Source organism: Cephus cinctus, unplaced genomic scaffold (genome assembly GCF_000341935.2).
Source record: "Cephus cinctus unplaced genomic scaffold, Ccin1 Ccin1_scaffold0331, whole genome shotgun sequence".
NCBI classification, from domain to species: domain Eukaryota; kingdom Metazoa; phylum Arthropoda; class Insecta; order Hymenoptera; family Cephidae; genus Cephus; species Cephus cinctus.
The window spans coordinates 32,510-40,304 of NW_014333028.1; the positions used below are offsets into that span (position 1 = coordinate 32,510).

General features: G+C 40.0%; 1 protein-coding gene and 2 long non-coding RNA genes across 9 annotated transcripts in view; 2 read left to right on the forward strand and 1 right to left on the reverse strand.

Moving 5' to 3' along the window:
• Positions 1-7,795, reverse strand: part of LOC107267029 (trichohyalin) — a 44,605-nt gene that overhangs the window by 31,411 nt on the left and 5,399 nt on the right. The window lies entirely within an intron of this gene.
• On the forward strand, positions 3,354-4,192 carry LOC107267032. The gene is made up of 3 exons (XR_001537540.2): positions 3,354-3,673; positions 3,829-4,031; positions 4,108-4,192. It is a non-coding gene; the product is annotated as an uncharacterized LOC107267032 (long non-coding RNA).
• Positions 4,765-5,964, forward strand: LOC112494236. The gene is made up of 3 exons (XR_003059484.1): positions 4,765-5,126; positions 5,242-5,632; positions 5,696-5,964. It is a non-coding gene; the product is annotated as an uncharacterized LOC112494236 (long non-coding RNA).

Below are 7,795 nucleotides of genomic sequence, written 5' to 3' on the forward strand. Positions count from 1 at the left end.
CCCCCCCCTTCTGGGCACCCTTATACATGCATACAACAGTATGCAGCCTATTGCACAATAAATACTATACTACAAATGTATATATACACACACACAATATATCAAACTAACCATTGCAATTACTCATTCTAACCGGTTGATTTTGTCGTTATTTTTAAACCGCCCCTTTAATGGCTTAAATGGTGTATATGGCACTTTGAGTATATGCGATGCAATTTAACGTGTGAATTCGATAATGGGAGAAAAGAATGTTATACAGATTATTATTATACGATATAAACAATGATACTTTAGGGTTACTGAATTGCTAAAAAATTGTAAGTCACATGACGGTAGATATAAAAAATTGGATTACGTGGTAATCTCATAGACAGTTGTTATCGATGCTTGTTTCTACTGACTATAGCATGCACCTGGGGATTTAACGTATTAACCCAGTTCTAGGATGAGCCGGGATGCACTTTGACCTCGGTCAATGTATTCTTATCGCAGACTACTCCCGGCAGAGACGGAGGCCACCAGATTACGTCGCGCTGTGCACCTGTGTGTCGTTACAAAAGTCAATTGGTCCTGCGTTGATGCCAGTTACAATTATTTTCAACGACCACCAGTTTCAATTGGTCAGCCTGGCTCTAGGACAGATACTTCTGTCTATAGATGACCCGAGATAATACCTATTCCTGCCTGACACAACTGTCAGGCATTATTGAATCGACAAAATTATCTGAATTCCAGATAACGATACTCGGCAACCAGTAAATACATAAAAGTGATTTCTGGAAAAAAAAAATTGTTGATTACCGAAAACAAAAAAAATTTTAATTCCAAAAAGCTGTCAAATACCGCAATGATACACGTGTCACGTGGATTCAGTATGATGGTGTAAATTCGTGATATAAAAAGTTGCATAGTTAGAAAAAAAAAAAAAAGAAATTTCTTCTGATGAACCTAGGTCGGGAGCACCCAAGGATGCATGTTTAGATGGTGGTTTAGAGTTTAAACGAAGCCCTTCTTAAGACAAGATCCAATTACCGATCGGGTAAACCCTATCGCAGCTCTCCTCATTACGACGAAGGTGGCACGCACCCTCGAGTGCGAAAAACGAAGGTTCCTTACGTCAGCGACGTCGTAGCCGAACGGCGTCGGGACGACGACGCCGACGACCACCAGCCAGAAAGACACTCGTAACCCCGGGGTCGTCGTACCCGGAGATCGATCTCTTCCCAGAAGCAGCTTTTCGAGTCTGCGAGCTCGTCGGGTACTGGTTGGCTGACTGGATGACACCGTCTGACTGAAGCTTGGTTTAGGTTAGGTTAGGTGTACTGGTAGCCAGTAAAAGCCATTCGAGCAGGTAACCTAACTTGAACTGACTCTCGTTCGGATATACTTGAAGGTAGATGCATAGTCACTGGAAACTTCGTGCTTCTAATCTCATCATCATCAGCAGGAACCCGATTGGGGGTCTGTCATGCAAGCTCAGAAAAAAGTATAAATTTTTTTTTCTCTTAATGATCACGAGCTTCGTCGAGAATCTCGAAAGTTTTTTTTTTTTTTTTCAATTTTCTTACTCGTGATCATCATCATGGTTCCGGGCGATCACCGTTCTTGATTATTAGAGTCATCTGTCAATGACAGCTGTATAATTTAGCATAAATCGAAGTCTCGCGATTAAAGTTTACTCTTAGGAACGTGGGGCTTGGGTTAATATGTTTCGAACCTAACTCGACCTCGCTTGACAGATGTGTCACGAGTGACGTATGTTCTGTTCCATAGCCGTCCGACCTAGACAGTCTGTTTCAACAGCTGACAAAGTGTCAGTAGGTACCGAGGGCTTTGACTGGCTTAGTACTGTCTAATAGGGGATTGAACTACGAAGGGGTGGTTATATGAAGCGTTTTGTATCGTGGTGGGGTTGGTATGATCAATTAATAGGGTATGGCTAAAAGTGGTTTTGGGAGGTTGGATTGCGTTTGAAGTAAGGTTATGCTGTGTTGGGTTGGCTGGTCTGAAGTTGACGCAGATGGTGGTTTGCGGGTTTGGGCGTGGGCTGAGAAAGATACGGGAAGGTCAGCCGGTTTTCATTCATGAAGTGGTTGGTCAGCTTGAAGGGTGTACACTTCTCGCGTGTCTTTCTGCATCCTTGCGGTCGTTTATCTTTTGGCAATCTTAAGGGTTGGCTCTATGTACAGTATTATTGCGTCTGTATTGGCATATTTGAGTACACTCGGTTGAGGAAATTTTTTAAATTGCTTTGAACGAAATGAAAAAAAAAATGAAAACTTGAAAAATTTCGTGTCTCTGAGTTAATCGCGTAATTACTGAGAAAATGGAGAACAGCGATGCCAATGTTCAGCATCTCTCGCATGATAATGCGAAAACGTGCTTATAAGCTTGATTTAACGATGAATTATAAAAGTATTATAATCAGGGATAATACCATGCTTTTAAGTACGTAAATTACGGAGACGGTATAGCATCGAACGTTTTCTGGGTCGTTCCAGACGATAACAATTAGCGTCCGGAAATTCTTGAAGCACCCTGTACGTGTTTGAGATACACTCCATTTCGAGTATATACCAAAAGAAATTTTTTTTGCCACCTATAAAAACGTCAGATCCTATGAGAGAGTAAAAAAAAAATTTCAAAAATTCATATTTATATATATCTTCAAATATTTTCAAAATTTCTATCAAACTCGTATCACCTGTCACATCGACACCAAAAAAATAATTTAACAAAAGAAAATGAACTGAATCCCCCCCCATGACTCGATGGATCGTTAATCGTATAGAGCACATATATATAAGAGTAGATAGTAATGCATCTTTTTTTCAAAACACTTTCATTCTACCGCCACAAGTATAGAACGGGGTATCTTCGAAGGGAACATGGATTGAGTGTGCCAACAATATAGGAGTGGGGGTAGTATTGAAGAAGGGTCGAGGGGAGGAGCAAGGGAAAAGATGGTGATAAACCCATCCCCTCTCTTCCCATACTAGAGTACTACGACGGAGTAGTGGAAGGGATAACCACTGTACCAGGGAGTGGGGATAAGACCGTCATGGTGGGGACGAGAGGGGAATAAACGTCGCTCGATACACCTTTGCCTCTGCGAATCCGCCATTAGGTCCCCCTACTTTACCCCGTCCCTCCCCTACCAACCTCACTCATGCCCAATTCTAATGCCTTGGGCACCCCCCTCCCTCCGCCCACTACGTCAATCATCAACACTGATACTCTACATTCTGTACTCGTACTTTCATCCCCTCCACTGTCGTATGCTACCCCCACCATTTGCCGTGCACACTCAGAAAACGAACGGCGAAAGCTCAAGTCAGATCGTGCCTGCGATTGTAAAGGGGATGAATGGTAACTAGGTTTCACTGGACGGCACCAGTGACCGAGCTTGGTGCGAAGTTTGGTTGTAAATTAAAATCTTTAACGAATGTCCGGAAGTCCGAGTGAATGGAGTTGGGGGGAGGGGTGGGTGGGTCTGTAATTAGTTTTTAGAGGGGCTAGAGAAAATATATTGGGCCCTCGATGATTTCTGCGGGTACTTCGGTTTAATGGCGAGGGCTGGTTATGGCGATGGTTGTAAGTGAAGTAATGATAACCGTGGGAGTATTAGGTGGACTTAATTCCTCTGGGCCAATATTTCTGACGAACTTTTAAGGTAAGCGACTGAGGGGTTGTAATACGAGGGTGTTACGGAAATTACTGTAGGGACTTGACTGGGTTTTTTTTTTAAATTATTTAAATTTAATACAGCTAAGTTATTCGTGATGGTGACGGTGATAAGAGTAAGTTTAATTTTTTTTTTTTTTTTAGAAAATTAGTTATTCCCTGTTGGTATTTCTGATCGGTATTAATTAATCGCGAGCGGTGTTCAGGACTTTCGAATATCTACCAAGTAATTCGATCGAAGCCTCAGTGGACCTAAGAGGCAAGTCTCGAGTTTTCGTGAACATCCGACGGCGAAGCTGTGTGAAAAATTTGAATGAATTTGCGAGGGTACCTCGATGATGCTGAACGTAAGTTAGCTTATACAGGGTATAGTAGAACGAGGACCATTTTACGGGAGAATAATTAACGTCGCTTACTTTCAAGGTTCAGTTGGTGAAAACGAACCTGAAGCTTTCGTCGCGGATGACTTCACGACTAAGAGTTCACGTAAACTTTGAGATTTAATATTAAAAAAAAACAAGGGACGAAAAATACAAAATATAAATATACGTAACGATGCAAATATTTTGACTTTATTCCAACAAAAAAAAATTATTTTCTTTTTTAACAACCATCGTCCAGTCTGATGAAAATACTCCGATAGCTGCGGACTCACGGGTACGATTATTTATTTTTATAAATTGGCAACGCGACGTATATTCCACCGTTTTGTCTGCCAACCAACTCCAACTATAATATTCAATGTCCAAGCGTTAAAAAAAAATGAAAAGCAAAAAAAAGGTGAATGAGAACGCCGCCAAATGAGGACGCTCACTTATATCCACATACAAAGTCCTTTATATACTATATAACAGAAATATGTCAGTTTCGATTACCCCGTTTAACCCCATTTCGTCGGTAATGATGCTGAATGGAAGATAATAGTAATAATAAAAGATAAATCTACAGTAATCATCCACCTTCCACACCATTCAGTCTTATGAGTCATATAAGTCATTGATGAAGAATCAATCATCAATAAAGAAATTTTAACTAGAAAAAACTAAATGTAACCGTCGCCCATGCTTCCATTACATTATACAAGGCGCTGTCAGACTCAGTCTTGACTGCTCGAGTCATAAGAATAACGCGCAATCTCCGTAGGACGTTCCAAGAAAAGCAACGAATCTGTATCGTTATTGTCACAAGGAATATAATAATCTTTACGAAGAATTATTTTCGTGCAAAATAATACATTTTTAGTGTAACAAGTTTTGCCATAAGACAAGGCCATTGTAAAACAACCGCTACGAAAGTCGTTGCATACCTGATTAACGTAGTTTACGGCCTATCGAAGTATTTCAACGGCTGTCAAATACCCTGAACGACATCCCTACGCAATGTTACATGAATTTGTCAGAAAAAGTTCGTAGCATGGTCGAGGATTAAAAGAAAGCAAAAAGGTACGTCCAAGACAAAGGGCGTCGCTCCTAACTCGTAAACATCGATCCGACGGAGCCTCCCTGGCCTGCTGGGGAGGTTAGTTTAGTCTAACCCAGCGATTCCTCGAATTCACAGGGCCTGCGACCGTACCCGTACTGCGTTTCTATAGGTTTACATAAAGCGCCTGTTTACTAATATAATTATATAAAATCGTTCCATCACGTCTGACTATATCAACCGGATTAACAGTCTACAGTACACTTCGGGTAAGTTCGGAATTTTCAAATCTAATCCGAAGACATCCGAACTGCTTTGTGCCGTTGTTAGACGCAAGAACTAATGAATTGCCTTTGCGGTTGACTTTCAGTGCTTTCATGCTACGAACATAGGACTTACAATTTATGGAATAAACTCTTCGATTAATTAACGAAAATAGATTTAACGTCGCGACGGCGTTATTGAAGTCTCAAGAGTGGTCTATTGTCCGTACTTTTCCACGCCTCGAGAAATTCGTATGCCCGTATAGGTAACGTGGAATGGTATTATGTATATACTACATAGCCTACGAGACTAACTACTGTAATATTAGATTTAAAAAATGGATACTCCACATACTGACGTCATAACGACTACGCCGAAGTTTATAAAGAATTTTATGCTACACTATGTCGACGCGTATATCACTGAACGTCCCCAAGTGTCCCTGCGACGTCGTGACGCATTCGTCAACCGTTTCCTCATTAAGGCGCAGCCGCATCTGTCGTTGACGTCGACGAGAATCGAGCCACTTAAAGGCTCGTAATGCATTAAGCTTGCTTAGACAGCGTCACGTGAGAATTTTACTTGCACTTACGTAAACTGCACTCAACTTTTTTATCACATTTTTTTTAGATACACTGATAATTTTATGTAATTACAATCTTGGACGTTACAAAGAGTCTCGATGAAAAATTTTCTTTTAAATATTTATTATCAGTCTATAATGATATTATTATAAAATCTATATACATATATATATATAAGTGTCACACACGCAGAACTTCGACTGGCTTTCGATTCCAAAGGAAACAACCATAGAGCTCCTGAAAAGTATTGCAGATCAAAGAATCAGACTGGAAGCACTTTGACAAAATCAAATAGCCCGCGCTTATCGACCGGCGGAAATTCGATTAGTCTTCGTGTAAAAACGAAAGCGTTGAATGTGCATACATATATATAAAGGAAGCTTTGACGAGGAATTAAATTTTGTTCGATTCCCAGGAATTCCTTGATTTACTTTAATTAACAAAAATTATTAAAAAATTATAATCCCAGGGACGCGGAAGGCGAACCGAGTAAAAGTACAGTTCGTGTAAGAAGTTTAACGCTCCTATACAGTGCTCTGTGTATATCTCTATACATAGGGTATACATCAAAGAAGATACAGTCATGTTTTAATCCTATTTCCATATGTCCACTGTAACTTTTGTATATATGCTAAACTTTTGTTACGTATACGTATCTCGTGGATTACCGTGGTCCTTTCAAAAGACATAGAACCTCATTGTTCTCCATATACAGTTAGCGTAAACGCGGCCTCAGAATAAGACAGCTGCCCTCACGGGAGGCCATTCTAAAATAAACCATACGATCGACCCGACAACCTCGATAAACCTTACCCCGACTCCCCAGAGTCACCCACACCGGTGCCCATCGCTATCGTAATATCACTAAGGTGATAATACAAATGCGAATCTACACAAATAGTAAGACAGTTGGATTATCGGAAATGTGTATATTTATACGGCTACGTGTATAGCATAATCAGATTTGAATTAAAAAGTTAGATTATGTTTTTTCCCCTCTTTCTCTGGTACCCTTAAAAGGTTCAAGGGCACGTTATCAATTATGCTACATGATTTAGCGGTATGGACCGATTCCTGTGGATAGATTGCTGCGAGTGTACTTGGTATAGTATAGTATAGCACAGTACAGTAAGATACTGTATAATGTAGTACAGTATAGGGATTATAGTGGTTCATTTATATAGCACGTACTCGGATATGATGCTATGATCAGTGTATATGCAGTGCATGGGGATATCGGTGCATTATCAAAGTATAATTTTCAGATGCATTATCAAATGACTTTTTAATGAGTAATTAACATTGTACCGTCCCAGTAATATTATTAACAGCGTCGAAGGGTTTAAGTTGGCGAAATAGCTTTTGGTCGAAAGATAATTTCAAATGTCAGTGTTTCGCGCCCTTTTATGTTCTCGTTACTCCCTGTCGAGTCTTACGTGAATGGAAAATAAAAATTGCTTCTCTTGTCTTTGCTCAAATTTACATCGCGATCATTAAGCTTTAATAATTTTCTTTCTTCTTCTGGCATATACGAAAATAAGCATTATGGTTGATAAGCGAGTGAGAGGAAGGAAGCTGCTCTCGAGAGGAGTTGAAAAAGAAAAAAGAATAATAATAACAATAATAGATACTAAAAGGTATAGGGGGGGGGGGTCTAGTGAGATTCTATAGAAGGGGAGACCTGAAAAGAGTTTGCTGCTGACAGATGCGAATGCAGATGCATATTCGACCGGATGTACTGTGTCGTATGAAAGACGATGAAAACTGGTATCTATAGGCTGTGTCTGAAAAAATTTGTGGATTTTCCGGTATTTCTGATTTTTTTTTTTTTTTTTTTTTTTTTT